The sequence below is a fragment of the Salminus brasiliensis genome, chromosome 21 (assembly GCF_030463535.1).
Source record: "Salminus brasiliensis chromosome 21, fSalBra1.hap2, whole genome shotgun sequence".
NCBI classification, from domain to species: domain Eukaryota; kingdom Metazoa; phylum Chordata; class Actinopteri; order Characiformes; family Bryconidae; genus Salminus; species Salminus brasiliensis.
Window position 1 is genome coordinate 27,790,102 of NC_132898.1, and position 21,056 is coordinate 27,811,157.

Here is a 21,056-nt window from a genome sequence, read left to right on the forward strand (position 1 = left end):
GAGGAACAGCGAAGAAAGAAGCAGTTCTACAAACTGGAGGAGAAGTGAAACAGTTAATCGGTTTAAAAGCACACCCACCCACCCCACACACACACACACACACACTGGTGGTCAGGTCACTACAGCTGGACAGTTTGGAGGCAGTTTGGAGTGACTGTAGACCAGTTTGATGGTACGCATTCCGAATTCGATCACCAGCAGAAGGTCAGTGGCAGGAGGCCGTGTTAAAAATAGAAACACAGACTTGCACACGACTTTATATACGATTGCCTGGCTGAGAGCAAAGGGTGTATCACGGTGAGTAAGCGTCATGTGACCAGAGAGCGAGAGAGCGAGAGAGAGAGAGAGAGAGAGAGAGAGAGAGAGTGAGAGACAGAGAGAGAGAGAGATGGAGAGAGAGAGAGAGAGAGAGTTTGTGATTGCAGTGGTGTTGGTCCTGTGAGGTCAGAAGAACAAGGAGTTCCCCAAGCTCCAGTTTCAGTGTGAGATCTCCAGAGTGGGACTTTATTGTGTGTGTGTGTGTGTGTGTGTGTGTGTGTGTGTGTGTGTGTGTGTGTGTGTGTCACTGTATGATAGCTGACTTACCTGATATGAAGCCAACAGCACAAGACTATCTAAAGGTGTTTGTAGAAGAAATCCCCTCCCCCATCCCACCCCAAGTACACACACACACACACAGTTGTTTCCTGTAAAATGATTGCAACTGGCTTGAGTTCCTTTTTTCAGTTTCTTTACTTTAGCCGTAGCAGCCGTGCTAACAGTCAGTTAAACAGGCCCGTGCCTGAAACAGGAAAACCTCTTGGCAATACTAACAGCCAAGTTCAGCGAGGGTGTTTGTGACACTGACATTGATCTTGTAGACTGGAAAGGCTCAATTTACCAAACCAAACACATAAACACATCTTCATTTCTATTTCCATTTCTATATTTATTTATTCATTCATTTATGTTTAAAGTTTTTATTTATATTTAACCATTATTATAACCAGACATAGCAAACACTTCATCTATTTCTGAAAATACTGAGCATTACAAACAGTTTCAAATATATTTTTGTATTATTTAAAACTATATTTACTTTTTAAAATATTTCCAAAATATTTTAAATGTAAACATAATGTTAAACAAATTTATGTTGTTTTTAAAGTGTATATATATGTTTAATATTGTAAGAAAAATATATTTATAAATATTACAGCTAAAAATATATATTGTTGCATTATTAGTTTTTCAAAATGTTATACAAATAGTTTAAGTTTATTTAAATATTAAAAAAACACTTTTTAAATAAGTTTTTTAATAATAAATCAATACACTTTTAAACATCTATGTGTACTATAGTATTTTTTTAGAAAGCTTCAGAAATATATTTTTTATTATTTAATATCTACACCGCGATGCTTAAACACAGCAAATGTAGAAAGTCCGACTTGTGGAGGCGTTCCAGTTTAAATGTCCTATTTGGATCTCAGGAACGTGCAGCATTAGCTCTACTGCTCCACAGCTCAGTGGTGGGGGTCCATTCAACATATGGGTGGAACCTGGTCTAGGTGGGTTGTGAGTGGGTTTATATGTGGGTTTTTACTGCGACCCAGTTGGGCTTCCCAAATGAGGGACTTCCCATTGTTACAGCCCACCTTAATATATTTCTAAAAATATATTTCTAAATATTATCATAGCTAATATATATATATATTATATATATATATATATATATATATATATATATATATATTTTTTACAAATAGTGTAAAAAAAGTGTATTTGAATATAACAAAAACACTTTTAATTATTAAATAATAAACAAATACCCTTTTAAACATGTGTGTACTATAGTAATTTTACTTTTTTTTGAAAACTTCAGAAATATATGTTTTATTATTTAATATATACATACTTTGTACATAATATGTATAATTTATATTTTTATTATTATTATTATTATTATTATTATTATTATTTATAATTACAAGTTTTTGCCATATTTTATATATATAGTAAAACTTTGATCTCATAAAAAGCCCATAAAAGCACAGCAGGATTAAACAGTGTGTACAAGCCTGGTTTTGTAGAAACCACCAACCCAACAAGTAAGCCCTCTCTCTCCTCCCTCCATCTACCTGTGTGGGTGCACGTCATCCGCCCCACTGCATTGCTGCCCGAGTGTATACTCACACACACTCACACACACTTCCTCAAACAGTTCGTGTGCTCAGTGCTCAGCGCTCGGCTCACACACACACACACACACACACACACACACATACTCTGCTAAAGCCCAAGAAAGGAGCTCTCGGAGGTTTGAGAAGGTTTGAGAAGGTAAGACGTAGGACTTTCTGGACTATATGGGTGTTTCTCGTCCTATAGACGTTACAGGAGGGGGACTGGATACAGAACAGAGGGGTGTAGCTTTAGGGGTTTTTTTGTAGTGGCTGCTTCTAGGTTGCCAGGCTGGAATCTGGTGTTGTGGTGCAGTTTGAGAAGGGGAGAGAAAGAGGAGAGACATAGAAACATAGAAAAAGTGTTGGGCAGGAAGTGGCAGAGCTTATGGTTGATGTTGAAGGTTGAGAGGAGGAAAGGAAAGACTGGAGGACTGTTTACAGGGCTGTTATTCGCCAACTTGTTCGAATTTTCCGTTCCACCTTAAATGGTGCAGCAGTTGCATTGTGGCGCCTGAGGCGCCACAATGCAACTGCTGCACCATTTAAGGTGGAACGGAAAATTCGAAAAAGAAACTTCATTAAAACCATGAAGGAACAAACTTTTCTCGATGGTCTGCCTCTTATCTAACCGAGCCTCAGGGGACCTTTCAGTGTGCTCGACTTACCATGTTTTACATGTCCTGTATGTTGTCATCCCATGCGTTACAGTAAACACTGTACTACATACAGTAGGCTCTGCAAGTAAGTCTGGCTCTGGTGGGTAGCCTGAGTAGTACTGAAGAGCTGAGAGAGATAAGGGAGGACTGAGCTTAGAAAGTGTGCATTATTATTATTTTTTTATCATTATCAAATAATATCAATAAGTTTAGTAGCTTCTTAATGCAGAAGTTAAAAATTAATTGATTAAAAAAAAAAAAAAATACATCACAAACTGGCGTCCAATCAGCTACTGGCTAACTTGAGCTTCATGTATTTTAGTTGTTGCTATTTTTGTTATATTTGTTAATTCCTTGTGACATGTTTTAAATATTATAAAATGCTAAAGAATATATAGTATTACAGTGTAATGAATTGCCACCCAGTCAGAAACTGGTTTATATGAGCTTCATTTATTCTGTTGTTGTTGATGTTGTTGCTTATAGGCTATTTGATGGGTATTTTTAGTTATAGATGATCAACACCCATCATACAACATACCATTTTGCCTACTCATGAAAAAGAAAGATGGCAAAAAACTAGCCTGACTCGTTAAGTAGCTGATCTTTTGTCGCTGACCAGACATTTCTTTGAAATGGGTATTGTGATTTTCCCTTGGTCCATTTCATTCTCACTGGTAGCTTTACAGGAAACAGGAAAGCCAATACAATAATTACTGTAACTGCTTTCAACCATTTACTTCAGTTTCTTCTGTATTGGATGTAGTTGTTGGACATGAAAAGGACTAATCTTAGTCCAACACTAAGAAAGACTTAAGCTGATGCTCTTCTCCAGAGTGACTTACAAGGTATCTCGTATTACAGAGTCGGGCCAATGTAGTGTTAGGAGTCTGGCCCAAGGAGTCCTATTGGTGTAGCGCAGCATAGTCACCCAGATGGGGAATCGAACCCCAGTCTCCCACATGGTGTGGTAGCTCACTGGCAGGTAGTAGGATTATCTGTTGCGCCACACCAACCACTTTTCTCTGATGTTACAGTTGAGTCCAAGCTTAGGCCTGATGTACGTACCACAGAACTGACCCTAAATGACCTTAATCACAACTGAAGAGCTGAAACACCTGAAACATCTGATGTCCTGACCTACTGTGAGGAGCCTAAGTGAGCGGTGTTATTAAGAAGTGTTTCCAGCCGTTTGCATTGAAAGTGCTTCAAGTAATGATGTAATTTCCTGCAAAACAGCAAAAAGTCGTGTAGTTTGTAGTTTATTGTTAATAGCTGTGTTGGACATGCTTTCATCTCAAATTTTATGTCTGTTATAAATTCTGTCCTTTCGGCTTCATTGACGTTCCCTTGACTCACAGATCAGGACCTTCTTGTTGTCTTAGTCAATTTTCTTCCTTTAGAGCCACTGGGCAAGAGATCCCGTCTCTCTGAGCTGTTTGAGAACTATCTATTTACAAAGCCTACAGCCTTTTCTGGGCCTCTCGCTCGCTGTACTAGTAGTGAACTATTTTCATGCACTATTAAGTGTGCTATTATGTGTGTGGTTTGGGACACAGTCTTAGTAGTGTTAGCTGGAGGAGGCACACCTGCAGCATTTGGCTAACGCTCTCTTATCCAGAGTGACTTAGACATTAGACTGATGTCACACAGGTAGGAGAATGTAGAGCTAGGAGTCTTGGTGTGTTCGGCAGGGTGTGGGATTAGGCCTGCACGATATATTCTTTCAGCATCGTTATCGTAATGTGCACATGCGCAGTTGTCACATCGCAGGACGTGCAAGACTTTGACTTTTGTTGCTGTTTGATACAAAGTGGGAGAAATTCACACTACCTTCATTTTCTATGACTGATGGAATTATATCTGCTCACTATCATTTATTTTACCCCAGTACTGGATACACAGTGTGCATTATTAATATAGTGACAGGCTGGATCATTGGCTTCTTGTGAAATTTCTGTATTTTTAAATATCACAATAAATATTACAGAAAAACTGCCTGTTTACAGACTGTTCATCTGCTTAACAAGAATGGAGAAAATGTTTAGACAACGTTCTTTATACACGCAGACGACTCCGGTTTCCATAGCAACATCGGCAAAGTTTGTGAAGTGTTCAAACGGTTGTCTCTCTATCATCTCTCTCTCTCTCTCTCTCTCTCTCTCTTTCTCTCTCTCTCTCTCTCTCTCTCTCTCTCTCTCTCTATCATCTCTCTCATCTCTCTCTCTCCCTTTCGCTCTTTCTATCTCCTTTTGTATCTTTAGTTTCTTTCTCCTGTTTTCTCTCTCTCTCTCTCTCTCTCTCTTTTTCTCTTTCTCTCTCTTTATCTCTTTTTCTCTCTCTCCCTCCCTCTCTCTCTCTCTCTCTTTCTCTCTCCCTCTTTCTCTCTCTCTCCCTCCCTTTTCTATCTCTCCCTCTTTCTCTCTCTCTCCATATCTCTCTCTCTCCCTCCCTTTCTATCTCTCTCTTTCTCTCTCTCTCTCTCCCTCTCTCTCTCTCTCTCTCCCTTCCTTTCTATCTCTCTCTTTCTCTCTCTCTCTCCCTCTCTCTCTCTCACTCCCTTTTCTATCTCTCTCTCTCTCTCTCTCTCTCTCTCTCTCTCTATCTGTCTCCTTTTGTATCTTTAGTTTCTTTTTCCTGCTTTCTCTCTCTCTCTCTCTCTCTCTCTCTCTCTCTCTCTCTCTCTCTCTCTCTCTCCCCCTTTCTATCTTTCTCTCTCTCCCTTTCTCTATTCTCTTTCCCTTTTTGAATCTTTCCTTTCTTTTTCCCCCTTTTCTCTCTCTCTCTCTCTCTCTCTCTCTCTCTCTCTCTTTCCTTCATTCTCATATTATTTCTCATATTTTCTTTACTTTTCACTCTCACTCTTTCTTTTCTCGCCCTACTCTCTCTCTCTCTCTGTATTTTCCAGTCTTTCTCACTCTCTTTCTTCTCTCACCTTTCCCTTCTCTCGTTCTGTTCTGCCTCAGCTCTTTCTCACGCCCTCTCTATTTCCTCTCTCTCTCCCTCTCTCTCTCTCTCCCGCCCCCTCCCCTCCTCTCTCTTTCTGTTCTCTCTATTTTCTCTACCCCCCCACTCTCTCATTCTCTGCTGTCTCTTTCTTTCCTCACTGTCTCACTCTTTTTCTCCATTCTCTCTAACCCCCTCCACCCCCCATTAGATGTACAGGTTGCACGCTCTCGGTCAGTAGCTGTGTGCAACAGGCCGAGGTGCTGCCTGACGGACAGACCCCTTCCACACGTTTCCCAGCAGCCTGTGAGTGGCCGTGGGGTGAGGCGGCGCGGCGTGTGATGGAGAGAAGCAGTGCGGCACACTCTGTGTTTGCTTTAAAGGGCTGCTTCGGATGCCATGCAGGCTCGGCCTTGCAGCGTTTCCTTATTGACCACAAAACTTCTTTTATGACAAGCACAAGCACCCACATCTCTCTCTCTCTTACACACACACACACAATGGTTCATCCTCCTCTTTTGTCATGCACTCACACACAGTTTCACCGCTATTCTGCTACAGAACCACACTCGAAACTGCTCTGTGCGAGTGAGGAGTGTGTTTTCCTGCGTTGTCACAGGTTACAGATGCTTGCTTCACTTCTCCATTGTGAAGTGGCTGGAGATGCACGCTCACTGCCATTCGAAAGGTTGCAGCACATACTCAGTGGTGTAGAACGTGTTTCTGTAGCCCACAGGGGTGTAATGTTAGTGGCAGACAGTGATTGGTGGCAGACCGTGGTTCATTTTGTGTTGTGTTGCCAGGACGTGGAGTCGAACCTGTAGTCTGCCATGGGGAAGGTGGTGGTGTCACCCACTACACTACATCTACTGTGTTTTTAACGTTTCCTAAAAATGTGTCGGCAAACTGCTTCAGATCCAGTTATGCAATTTTCATTGTAATCTGCATATTGTTGCTATGATACGAAAAGGCTTGTTTCTCTAAAAAGGCAGCTTTACAACTGCCAGATTCACATTATGTCAAAAACAAAAAATGGCACACTGCATATTAGGGATGCACCGATATCACTTTTTCCTTTCCGATACAATACCAGGATTTCAAGTATCTGCTGAGCAGAGTACTGATACCGATACCACCTCTGACTTAAATGCTCAATAGACGGCTATAAATCCTGATATTTATAGTGTTCCATTTTTTATAGGTTGTACTTTTGTATGTCTTATCCCAAATAAGACACCCCTAATAAGCTTGAAGGAAATGCATGTTTGAAGTTTTTTCAGAGCTGTGAAAAAATAGAAATTGCCCCGATGCAGAAACACGTGCAAGTAGGGAAGCATAATCTTGCTAAGCTCGACCAAACAGCTTTTTAATCTGTGCTTAAAATTCATATTTCAGAGCACTGAAAAAAATACCAGTTTGTAAAATGCAGCAATTTCACATTTAGGTACACGTCTTTGGTTTCAGAAGCAAAAAACACCACATGGGAAAAAAAAGTGCAAAACGTCTGCAAAACAAAATCTTCTATGGAAAAAAAAGTAGGGCGCCAGTAGGCTTCATGGTATCGGTGCTCTCAATTGCCGATACCGTTACTGAGTGCCAGTATCGACGCATCTCTACTGCATATATATAGATACGGTATATAGATACAAAACATACTCTGCTGTAGGTGCACTGTATGCTTGGGGTGCACTGATATGGGAATTGTGGGTAATACAGATATCAAATGTTATTAAAGTTCAGCAACATCAAAAAGGGGATAAGCATTATAGAAAAAATCTGTAAATAAAAGGGTAAATTTTTATCAAATGCAATTACATTTGAACGGAGTAGCCCAATGGCAAAACATCAGTCAAATCTAAACATAATTACCAATATAATTCTGATTATACAGTTTATTAATTGTTAATAAAATATTCACATGTTATCTGTGACTTTAGACTCATGCTTTAGGCTGCTCCAGAGCGTGCGGTTATATTGGCAGTGCTTTTCTATGGTGATTAAACAAGCTGTGCATGCGCAACTCAATGCCTGTGTCAGTAGTGGGTGCACCATAATGTAGAGTGTCTGGATACTTTTGGACATATAGTGTGTGTTATTGATGTATGTATATTTTTTCAGTTCAAGTTTTTTACTTTAATAAATAAATGAATACCAAGGGTGCTCTAAATTGTTTAGAATTATGTTTTTTGAAGATGGGGGGGGGGCTGGGGGTCCAAACTTTTGCACACATTTTTATAAGAAGTGGTTCCAAACTTTTGAATGGTAATAGTAGATGAGCATTCATCAACAGCATGGCGTGGGTATGAATAATGCATGCTGGCAGTGCAGAGAGAGCAGCTTCACACCTGCTGTCAACCAGCCTACATTAACTCTGTCACACAAACACACACAAACACACACAAACACACACACACACACACACACACACACACACTTACTCACCAGCACCATTAGAGAAGGAAACGTTTACCACTAGTCATGATTTTTAGGCCTGCTGTTGAATATCTCTTATCTCACAATGTATGTTCCTTTTTATATTCCCTTATTCATATGCACACACACACACACACACACACACACCACTGTAATTCTAAAACACATGCATCCTATTCACAGCTCAGTCAGGACTGTTAAACACAGCTTGTCTAGTCCCTGTCTAGAAGTACTGCCAATAGAATAGGACTCACTGGAGTCAACCTATTGGCACCATGCCTAATCCATGGTGTGGGCTAGAGGGGATATAATGCCCCCCAGCATTGAGCTGTGGAGCAGTGGAACTACTGTGTTCTCTGGAATGATGATAAATGATGGTGCTCCATCCAATACTTTTAGGATGAGTTGGGAAGGTGATCATTTAACATCCTGACCTCACTAATGCTGTTGTCACTGAATGCAATCAAATCCTCACAGCAATGCTCCTCCAAAATCCAGTAGAAAGCCTTCTTCCCTGGACAGTAGAGACAATTACTCCAACAATACCCTTGATTTAGGGAGAAACAATGAATGAGCAGGTGTCCCAATACTTTTGTCCATTTAGTGGATGTATCCTCATTCACAGCACAGTATGTAGTGGTATTCTAAACATATGCACACGCATCAACACGGTGGCAGGCAGACAGGAGGTGCAGTGTTCGCGGTGGCCGGGCCGGCGCTGTTAATGAAGTCTTTGTGGAGTGTGAACAAGGCAGAAATGGACACCAGGCCTAATGCAGCGGGAGACAGGAGCACAAGCAGTTTCACCTCTAGAGAGTTTTGAGTTACTGGTAATGAATGCTATGCTTGCTATGCCAGACATACATTCACCACGCATACCTCTAGGGGTTGGGCGATACATCGAAAATATTGCAATAATCATTGCGACATTTTTTGCACGATACACCGTGTGGACCGCAACATTTTGATACATAGATAAAACGCAATATTTCTGCAAGATCTCAAAAGCTCAGAAAATATTTTTTTTAATTTAAAATATGTCAAAATACATCTGATTAAACAGGACTAATTAAGCTCTTTATAATGAGAGACATTCCTTTTATTACCGATGACTGATTACTGATATTTATTACTGACTGATGACCAATATTTATCACCATATCAGAATTTATCAGGACTAAGTAATGTCATATTGCCCACCTATAAATACACTATATGTCCAAATGTTTGCGGACACCTCTTCTAATTCATGCTTTCAGCTACTTTAAGTTTCACGAATTGCTGCCACATATGCAAATGCGCACACACTTGTCTAGTCCCTGTAGAGAAGTACTGCCAATAAAATAGGACTCTCTGGAGAATTTAAGAGAGTTTAAGCTGCTAAATGATTTAGCATCTCAGCTAACACTTTAGCTCACATCTGAAAAGAAAAACTACATAAAAGCACTTTCTTGGCTGTTTTTGAAGATAAAATGTTTAAGCTGCTAAGTTATTTAGCATCTTAGCTAACACTTCACTTCACATTTAAAGTAATAAAACAAAAAACTATATTTCTCTGCTATTTTTTATAGATGAAATGTTTGTGCTGCTAAGCATCTTAGCTAACAATTTAGCTCACATTTAGCTAAAGGGAAAAAAATGAACTACTACTCTGCTATTTATGAAGATACAATGTTTAAGCTGCTAAATGATTTAGCACCTTAGCTAGCTAACAATTTAGCAGACGTTTGAAGAGGAAAACTACGGAAACTACTTCCCTCGGCTATTTTTGAAGATAAAATGATTAGCATCTTAGCTAACACTTTAGCTCACATCTGAAAAGTAAAGCTACAAAAACTACTTCCCTCGGCTGTTTTTAAAGATAAAATGTTTAAGCTGCTAAATTGTTTAGCATCTTAGCTAACACTACCTCACATTTGAAGGAATAAAACAAAAAAAAATATTTCTCTGCTATTTTTTATAGATGACATGTTTGTGCTGCTAAGCATCTTAGCTAACAAGTTAGCTCACATTTAGCTAAAGGGGAAAAGTACAAAAATGAACCACTACTCTGCTATTTTTGAATATAAAATGTTTAAGCTGCTAAGTTATTTAGTATCTTAGCTAACAATTTAGCTCACATTTATTTAGCATCTTAGCTAACACTTTAGCTCACATTTATTTAGCATCTTAGCTAACAATTTAGCTCACATTTAAAGTAATTAAACAAAAAAATATATTTCTCTGCTATTTTTTATAGATTAAATGTTTGTGCTGCTAAGCATCTTAGCTAACAATTTAGCTCACATTTAAAGGGGAAAAGTCCAAAGACTAACCACTACTTTCTGGTATTCTTGAAGATAAAATGTTTAGTTATTTAGCATCTTAGCTAACAATTTAGCTCACATCTCAAAAGGAAAAACTGCATTTTCCCAGCTTTTTTGTGCTGCTAAATTATTTAGCATCTTAGCTAACACTTTAGCTCACATTTATTTAGCATCTTAGCTAACACTTCACCTCACATTTATTTAGCATCTTAGCTAACACTTCACCTCACATTTGAAGGAGAAAACTACAAAATATATTTCTCTGCTATTTTTTATAGATTAAATGTTTGTGCTGCTAAGCATCTTAGCTAACAATTTAGCTCACATTTAGCTAAAGGGAAGAAAATTAACTACTACTCTGCTATTTATGAAGATACAATGTTTAAGCTGCTAAATGATTTAGCACCTTAGCTAGCTAACAATTTAGCAGACGTTTGAAGAGGAAATGTAGGAGAAAGCCAGTAGCAGTTACACAATAACAGCACAGTAAATATGATACAATAATAAAGATGAAAAAATACAGATAAATAAATAACTAACGTGACTCTTTTTTTACGTCTTCTTTTATTCCTTCTGTTTTTTTTTCTTATTCTTTCATTTTCACTACTCTGCTATTTTTGAAGATACAATGTTTAAGCTAAGTAATTTAGCACCTTAGCTAGCTAACAATTTAGCAGACGTTTGAAGAGGAAATGTAGGAGAAAATTACAAAAAATATTTCTCTGCTATTTTTTATCAATTAAATGTTTAAGCTGATAAGTTATCTAGCATCTTAGCTAACAATTTAGCAGATGTTTGACAAGGGGAACTACAAAAATATTTATCTGCTATTTTTTATAGGATGAAGCGTTTGTGCTGCTAAATTATTTAGCATTATATCTAACAATTTAGCTCACATTTAAAAGGGAAAACTAAAGAAAATATTTCTCTGCTGTTTTTTTTAAGATTTTTAAAGATGTGTGAGCTGTTACATTATTTAGCCTCTCAACACCTGCAGTATCAGCTAAAATGGTTAGCCTCCTCCCTCAGCTGTAAACGTGCAAAGGAGGGAGTTTGAGCTCCGGCTGATCTCACGCTCTTACTAGGAAAGCTTGTGGAAAGTGAAAGTTGGGTAAAACGTATCCACAGTGCTGAAAAGTGAATATTCTGGGGGTCTGCTCCTGCATAATGTTCAGGATGGAAGCGAAACACAGAAGCACGTGTTGACTGTTGGTGGGAATCAGCGCTGAGCTGCAGGTGCACGGACAGAGCTGAGGCTGTAGGGCGGTGGTGGACTGTGCCTTTAAGAGACCTGCTCTCACCACATTCTTGTCTCCGATACTGGATCTGAGAGAGTGGCTCAGCAGGTTTGACTGAGCCCTGATACTGTTCTCTCTCTCTCACACACACACACACACACACACACACACACACACACTCACATGCACGTGTGCACGCATGTGTTAACGTATTTGTAAGCGGACCCCCAATGCACACAATGAGGCCTGTTTCACAGAGAAATCGGCTTTTCCACACTGACCTAGAGCTGCCTTTCAGCGCTGTGTGTGTGTGTGTGTGTGTGTGTGTGTGTGTGTGTGTGTGTGTGTGTGTGTGTGTGTGTGTGTGTGTGAGAGAGAGAGAGAGAGAGAGAGAGAGAGAGAGAGAGAGAGAGCTGGGTTATATAGAAGAGGCAGAGGGGCTCTTGTTTCTGAACTGTTGAGGGTGGGGGGGAGTGAGAGAGAGAGAGAGAGAGAGAGAGAGGAATCAATAGCTCTGAAATGACAGTCGCATGGCAGCTACCTCCACTGACCTTGAACCTGTCCTGCCTCAGTGCCTCACTTTCTCTTCCTCTCTCCTTCTTTTCTTTCTTTATTTCTTCCTTTTTGACTTTCTCTCTTTTTCTTTTTCCATTTCTTTTCTCTATTCTTCCTTTTTCCTCTTTCTTTCTTTCTCTCTTTTTTTCAGCTCAGATTCAAATTTTCTTCTGCTCTTCGTTTTACTTTTATTTATTCTGATCTTTTTCTTGCTTCTTTTTTCAGCTTTTCTTTTTTTCCTTTTGGTCTTTTTCTTTCTCCTACTCTTCTTTTTTTACTTTTCATTCGTTCTTTTTCTTTTTCTACTAATTTTCTTTCTTTTATTCATGTTTCTCTTATTTTCTTCTGCTTTTTCAGATTTTCTTTCTCTCTCTCTCTTTTCTGTCCTCTGCTCTGCTTTTTGTTCCTCTGCTCTTTTTTCATCTTCTGTTTTCATCTTTTCTTTTTTCCTTTTCTTCTTTCTGTCTTCTCCTTTTTTCACTTTTCGGTTTTACCTTTCCATTTTTTTCTTTCCTCTACTCTACCCTTTTTCTTTCTTCCTCTTTCTTCTTTATTTCTTCATCTATTTTTCTTTCTTTTAGCTTACATCAACTTTTCCTTTTCTTTCTTCCTGTTGTTCTTTCTTTCTTTCTCTTGCTCGTCTTATTTTGTTTCTCCATTTCATTCTTCTTTCCAGTGTAGATAGATAGAAAGATACATAGAAAGACAGATACAGAAGATACATAGAAAACCTTTGGAGGGAGTTGAAAGTCTGTGTTGCCCACCGACAGCCCCAAAACATCACTGCTCTGAGGAGATCTGCATGGAGGAATGGGCCAACATACCAGCAACTGTGTGTGCCAACCTTGTGAAGACTTACAGAAAACGTTTGACCTCTGTCATTGCCAACAAAGGATATATAACAAAGTATTGAGATGAACTTTTGTTATTGACCAAATACTTATTTTCCACCATTATTTGCAAATAAATTCTTTAAAAATCAGACAATGTGATTTTCAGATTTTTTTTCTCATTTTGTCTCTCATAGTTGAGCTCTGCCTATGTCAATCACAGGCCTCTCTCATCTTTTTAAGAGGGAGAACTTGCACAATTAGTGACTGACTAAATACTTTTTTCCCCACTGTAGATCGATCAATACTTAATTGATCCCTAAGGAAATTTAGCAGCCAGTAGCAGTTACACAATAACAGCACAGTAAATATGATACAATAATAAAGATGAAAAAATACAGATAAATAAATAACTAACGTGACTCTTTTTTTACATCTTCTTTTATTCCTTCTGTTTTTTTTCCTTATTCTTTCATTTTCACTCTCTCTCTCTCTCTCTCTCTCTCTCTCTCTCTCTCTCTCTCACTCTCTCTCTCACTCAGCTCTGTGAACACACTTGTTATTTTAACCCAGTAATCTTGTGTAAGTAATGCTTGACGAAGAACCGGTTTTAGCATTCGCTGCTACCTGCTACTCTGTGCATGTTTGTGTGAGAGAGAGAGAGAGAGAGAGAGAGAGAGAGAGAATGTGAACAAATGGCTCCAGCTGCATTAGCAATACTGGAAATATGTAAAGTGGCACTTAGACTAACCAGATCTGCTGAAACACTGAGTACAAACCGTATTTTGACAGCCTCATGCCTGCGGCTGTGAGTCTTCCTTCTGGTAATCTGCCTTCCTGGACCCCATATTGAAGCAGTCTGAGATTGTGAAGAAGATCAGATGTGACTGATAAGGTCTGAACCTACTAACCACGGGAGGAGCCTTTGCAGGAGGAAAGTTTGTGACCACTTTAATGCGAGCATGCCCTCTGCCGTTGTGTGGTGAATGATGGTTACAGCCATTAAACGACTGAATCAAGAAGGAACTGTCAGTGTCAGCGGTTGACATGTATACTTAAGTGCTTTACCAGACTGCAGGACACTACAGGGAGCTTCTGGCCTATCACCACGCCATGAAAGGAGGCCTCATTTGTTGCCCAGATGGAATTTTGAGCAGCGATGGTGCTGGGAGCGGGAGGTCTGCTGAAGTCCTCATCATTCTCGTGTTGAATTTGATTGTATTGCATTGCTTTAGTTGTGCTCCAAGCAGTGCCTCATCTTCAGCTGCTCTACAAGAGCAACACCAGCTATCTCAATGGCACTGACATCTGCACATGGTGGTGGTTCTTTCCTCAGCCAAATGCAGGAGCTGTTAACTCTGACCATGAAGTCTTGAGTGACAGCAGTGTCACATGTTTGTGGTGATTCAGTTCACTAGAGGTCAAAAGCTTTACTGGCAAGTCTAGGCTTGATGACTAACACCAGGAGCCAGAGAGAGGCAATGAAGTAAAGATTTAAAGCACGGGCTATTGCAGTGGATATCCCTCTGACGTGTGTGTAAACAGAGAAGTATGCCGTGAGTGCTGCCCCAACAATGTCCACAGCACGCTTCTGGCAGGAAAAACAGGTTGGCCTGTGCTCGTCTGAGCTCCTTCATATCAGATCAACGCCTCGCTCTGCAGAACTGGGTCAATGACATGGGTGCACTCCAGGCAAGTGCGTCCTGTCATTCAGCTGAGGCATTCCAGTCGTCTTCTCTTCATCTGTATATTAGCTTAAGACGTGTATGGCATTTGTATCAGGAAGCTGTGACTTGGTTATAATTTGGGAATTACAGGAATAGTTTGGCACAGAATTAAGCAGTTTACCACATTTACCTGTAATGTAAATGATTAACCATGTTTTGTGTTTTGGTTGGTAACAAATGGGTTGAATTTGAAAGTGCTAAATGGAAAAATAGTGCAATTAGGTTTTTGGGGTTTTTTTTGCCAATCAAATGACCTGTCAGATTAACTACCACCAACATACTTTGGAACTTCCAGAGAAATCAACCAACCTCATCTTGATTTTAAGTGGGGTTTGTCTGATAAAGCATGAGCCTAGGCCTTCTGGAAGTCCTAGATACGTCACTGACAGTAAATACAACCATCTGTGTAGTTAGGATTCAGTCAGTTTTTTGGAAAACAGTGAGAGCAGTTCTGTGGGAGGATTGTTTACTGAAAAAGACACTGTTACATTGCAACAGACAAGGTGAACTACATGTTAACATCTGTTATGAACGTCATATCGAACTCATATCAGAATCATATCATGTTTGAGCTGAAGCAGCTAAACAAAGTTCCAGTTTATTGCCGCTGGATTAGTGCTGGCATACTACTAGATTGGATGGTTAGGTGGTTGAATGGATTAAATTGGTGATTGATTTGTTGGTTAGATGGTCGGATGAATGGAAGGATGGTTGGTTGGTTGGTTGATTGGACAGTTAGATGGATGGATGGTTGTTTTAGATGGATGGATTGGTTGATTGGTTGGTTGATTTGACAGTAAGATGGTTGGATAGATGGATGACTGTATGGTTGGATGAATGGATGGATGTTTTAGATGGATGGATAGATGGTTGGTTGGTTGATTGGACAGTTGGATGGATGGTTGTTTTAGATAAATTAATAGATGGTTGGATAATTGGATGGTTGGTTGGGTGGATTAATGGATATCTGGTTGGTTGGATGGATGAGGGAAGTTCTCACATTACAAGTAGTATGAAAGTAGAACAAATTCAGATACACAATATAATAATGCAGATGACGCTTCATTATGGTGTATTGGTGTGTTGTGATGTGTAATAGATGGTCTCTGATGGTCACAGTTCACCACCATTTACATTGACAGACATGCCAATGGAATAAAATATATAGGTCATTGGCTTTGGCCCAGAATACCCCACCATTGCATCCTTAACCTAAATCTTCAGACCTATAGCTGTCCTTCTCACAGACTTTAAACCTACATTCTATTATGTCTTCTGAAATCTACAACAGCATCTAAGGGACTTCTGTGGTTCCAAAATCTGTAAATCTGCTCTTACTAATGGTGTACTATTTACACTGGAGGATCTTCTTCATTTATTAGTTAGGAACATGCACTGTCTGGAAGTTTGCAAAGGATCAGCATGGGCCCGTAATGGCCTACATTAGCACAGCAGCCCTGTGACCTTATAGACTTCATTGGTAACACACACACACACACACACACACACACACACACACACACACACACACACACAATAAGACCTCATTCCATGAGGTCTTGGGAAAGCCAGAGATTTCAATTGTTAAACAGTATACATTTTTTCTTGTTATTCCTCAATGTACACTATATGGACAAAAGTTTAGGGACACCTCCACATTCTACCTACAGCAGCTTTTTAGGAGACATCCCATTCTAAATCCATAGGCATTGTGGACTCGGTCCCCCCTTTGCAGCTCTAACAGCAGGTTTGGAACTGCAGTTAATGAATCAGCAGAGCCTGAGGCACACAGTGTCCCAACACTTTTGTCCATACAGTGTAACTTCAATCACCTCAACGTCAATCATCAGGTTCGTGTTGCAACACCCAACAGCAGCACAAACACGCTGAAAAAGACTACCTAGAGCGCAGACAACAGGACTGTAAACACACGGAACAAAATACTGGACGATAATTATGCAGGGCTGCTTGCATGGACCAGATTTAGGGGACTTGATGTCCCCTTAAACACATTTGTGCTGCTGCTGCATCGAATAGGGCCTGTAGAGCAGCTTTTTTCATCAGTCATTAGCAACATAGCACGTTTAGCCAGCAGTTCTGCCTTAGGTTACAGAGCCTGTTCAAGTGAAACTGGGTGGTGCAGGCAATTTATTGGCACCTGCTCCAAAGCTCTAACCGTGTACACAATAACACACATACCACACATACCATGTTTCAGGGACAATGTGAACCCATTGCCATTCACCCTCAGGCCCTTTCACAGATGCATGGTACATTTGAGTGAGCAACTTATTAAAGTTTATTGGCCTAGTAATCCTAAACTACCTCTGTCTGGAGGAGAGCAAAAAGAAGGCTGACTAGACGCAACTCTCCATTCACGAGGGAAGATGAATCTGATATCACCTCCGGCAAATCATGTCAAGGGCAAAACAGCCAAATCTTTTCCAGACTAGGCCCCTTTTAGCCGTTACTCACCGACTGTACTGTTGTAACCTTCTGTTCAGGTGCAACTTGTGCTTCCTCAACACTCTGTGTGGGTGTGTAACCCGAGCTTAGGTTACGAAGGGAGTCGGAAGGTTTCTAAAACACACACACACACACACACACACACACACACACACACACACACAAAGAGGGCTCTATTGCATGGCTGTCTCTCAGTAAAAGCAATTACTGCTGAACAAACATAGCAGTCAGCACAATAATTGGACAAGCAGAGACTGTGACCAGGCAAGGTGTGTGTGTATGTGTGCATACGGGTATATTAGCAGTTGTGTGCTTGCTTGTGAAAGTGGGAGCTGAACACGGGACATGTTGTGTGTAATTAAACTACTGTAGCTGTAGCCTAACATTTAACATAGGACAGGGCAATGAGTAGGTAGCTAGATATTCAAGTATCCCTGTCCGAGTTAATCAACGGATAATTAGTTAACCACAGGGAATTAGGAAAACAACAACAACCAAAAAACACCAAACACAAGAATACCTCTGAAAATGTTATTATTCAAAAATAATAAAAAAAAAGAATAGTCTTTAGAGGCCCCGGGTGGTCCAGCGGACTAATGTGCTGTCACTATGCTCAGAGGATCGCTGGTTCGAATCCGTTAGCCGCTAGCCATCGGCAGCCGAGACCCAGAGAGAGCACAATTGGCATTGCTTTCTCCAGGGTAGATTCTGTCCCCCCCCACATCGCTTCATTGCGGAGCTGGCTGTCTGCATGCTGGTGCATTGAAACAGGGTATGCGGCGTTGGTTGGGTAGTCCGTCGATGCTGCTTCGGAGGCATTTCAGAAAAAGGAGTGGCTTGACTGCGTAAAAAAAATTGCCTTTAGTCTGTAGAGCAGCTTTGTCAGCTGTGACATGTTTAGCAGGTCTGAATACCAGTCTATAGCCGAAAATGACCACAGGACTTCATTAGTGCAACAGTTTAGCAGCTTAAAGTTCATGGGTACGAGCATGGTTAGTGTATATATAGTGCACCATTGCTGCATGGAATAGGGCCTGTAGAGCACACAGAAGAAAACATCTGAGTATTTACTGTCTTTGACATCACCCGAAGCTCCTTTTCTGAGGTTTTGTAATCTTTGATAGGAATAAAAGCAATAAAACTGGAAGTGAAAGTATTCCAGGGTCTGTTCTCTACAGAAAATGTCATTTATTGACCAGATTGATCCAAACGACCTGACCACAACATGTTGGAATGCTGTCACCGCTGCCTCCAACCTCGTACTTGGATATCATCAACTGAGGACTGTGACCAGTTCAGAAACTGTAAATCCCCTGAGGCCCATGGACATTTTATGGGTGCAGGATTTGTTTAAATTTGCACCAAAGGACTGCAACAACAAAGGCTTTATTGATAAAGATATAGTACTAAATTACGGTCCTTCAGTAAACCCGAAATACACCCAAATAAATAAGTACACAAGAGCAGGTCAGCATCACAATGGCGTAGAACTAAAGTAAAGCTTAGGATTACATGGCATTTTACAGTCTTAACAAGACCAGACGAACCCGTTTCTGCTGCCCAGTGTGGGCATCTTTTTTTTTTCTTTTTTTTTTTTTTAAGCGTGGCTTATCTAAAGCAATGCATGGATATAAGGCTGACGTTAGTGACTTTAGAAGACAGAAAACAAAACACAAGGTCATAAAGGCTGCCTCTTCAAATGAGCTAATGAGCTAACAGTAACAGCTAACCAGTAATGTTAGCTACAGTTGGATGTGGCGAGGACTTGTTTTCTCCTAAGTGGACGATGTGCCAGCATTAGCTTGTCAGACAAATCTTTCTTTCTGGACGTAGCTAACATCAGTTAGAGTAGTTAACATCTAGCTAACATCAGTTAGCGTAGATAACATCTAGCTATGATTAGCTAAAGTAGTTATAGCTTTTCCATCTCTGCTTTCTCAGTTACGTCATTAATAACATCATGGCACTTGTGTTTTAGAGTAGCAAAGTGTAATATAATATAAACAAAACCCAGAACATTTTACTGTCCTGTTAAAACATAAACTAGCCACTTGGCTTCAGTCTTATTTGGCTGAAGATTAGCTAATAACCAATAGGGATTTCATTGTTCATATAAAACAACGTCATATGAGTGGATGAGTATTTATATGCATCTCTGTTAAACAGCCTATTTGTACAGTGATTTTGATAAAAAATTCCGTCATACATGTTTATGTCTAAGCAGTAGATTTTTGTTAGCATGTAAATATTTAATAATGTGTCCTGACACATTTTCCTATGCAACGTAGTTTCTAATGAATAATTGTAATGTATGATACCCGTTTTTATAATTTTATTTCATTTAAAATAATAAAATAAACAATAAACAGTACAGTTTTATAAGACGGTTATGGTGTTATAAAGCTTAAAAGACGTTACTCTTGATGTTTGCACTTCCAGTATCGCAGACCTTCGTCCGAATGGAAAACTCGGTGTTGTAAAGCTGTAGGGCAAACAACCCTGAGCCATGGCTGTAGTCATAATACATGTTAAAGCAAAACAGCCTTCTGAGCTCGCTGTTTGCTGAACTGGCTCTGTGGAACAGTTTGACTCCTTCTCACAATAAGGACACACACAGTTGCACACACCACACACACACACACTAATAATTGTTTTACTCATAATCAGAAATGCAAAAAAGTTTCCAGCCCAGGCAGAGAACAGTGTGTATACTAGGGCCTCACCCCAGGCCTGATCATTTTGTGACTGAGGCCAATTTGAATAATATTTATGAATATTTTGCTTACAGAACTTTGAAATTTCATCAGATGTTATTGCAACAGCAAATGATTTATTCTCTATATTTATGTAGTGTTTTAAAATAAATATGTAATAATGCTCACTCCCGGCTGTATGTGTGTGTGCATGCTCACACCCGTGCTTATTTACAGGTAGATGACAGCCTCATTAGAGAGTTTCTTCTCTTGCGGTTTGAGTCATACTTTCTATTGTTCCACCGCGCTGTAGAAGCTCCATTACCGTTCCTCAAGTTTCGAAACTCTTTACAGTCTTGATGTATTGACAGTATTGATTAGAAACCGTGTTTACAAAAGTTAAATACAAGCGATGTACGTGTTGGTGTGGCTTTTTAGTAGACCCGGATACTATCCAGATACAAAAACACATGCTAATGCCAGGCGTAGACAGACCCTAAACATACCCACGTCTAGCACCTCAAACTGGTTTCTCATTTGAGCCACTCCCATTTTCATAGTTTGCGGGTTTAAAAGCATGTGTTGAACAGTGATTGCCAGAGCTACTCAATTAGCTAATTACCTACCTAATTAACTAATTACAAAACCACTTAACCTAACACACACACACACAGCATAGTCGGCCTGGAAGACTGAGGGTGTAGGAAGTCATTTTGGTTCATTAAAACTCTCTTCAGTCTCGTTATTTGCATTAAAAATACATTAAAACCAAGTCACATCACAGGTAAATTTTATTAAAAAATAGATTCATAAAAAATTTTGTTTGATTCAGTTTTTTAAGTGTAACTTTTACTTTACTGTAACTCAAACAGATTCCTGCTCAACACCACTTTTCCATCACTTTCCATCTCTCGCTCCCTCTCGCTCCCTCTCTCTCTCTCTCTCTCTCTTTCTCTCTCTCTCTCTCTCTCTCTCTCTCTCTCTCTCTCTCTCTCTCTCTCTCTCGTGCTTTCTCTCTCTCTCAATCGCACACATACCCCCACC

At 39.8% G+C, this 21,056-nt stretch overlaps 1 protein-coding gene across 3 annotated transcripts in view; it reads left to right on the forward strand.

Annotated features, from left to right (window-relative positions):
* The first annotated feature begins 253 nt into the window (after positions 1 to 253).
* Positions 254 to 21,056, forward strand: part of prkcdb (protein kinase C, delta b) — a 47,484-nt gene continuing 26,681 nt past the window's right edge. For 2 of the 3 annotated variants that reach the window (XM_072665459.1, XM_072665461.1), the window contains exon 1: positions 2,170 to 2,319. The gene's annotated coding sequence lies outside the window, so the exon portion shown is untranslated. Of the gene's footprint in view, positions 298 to 2,169; positions 2,320 to 21,056 lie in introns of those variants that run through there. The other variant, XM_072665460.1, reaches the window with a different exon arrangement.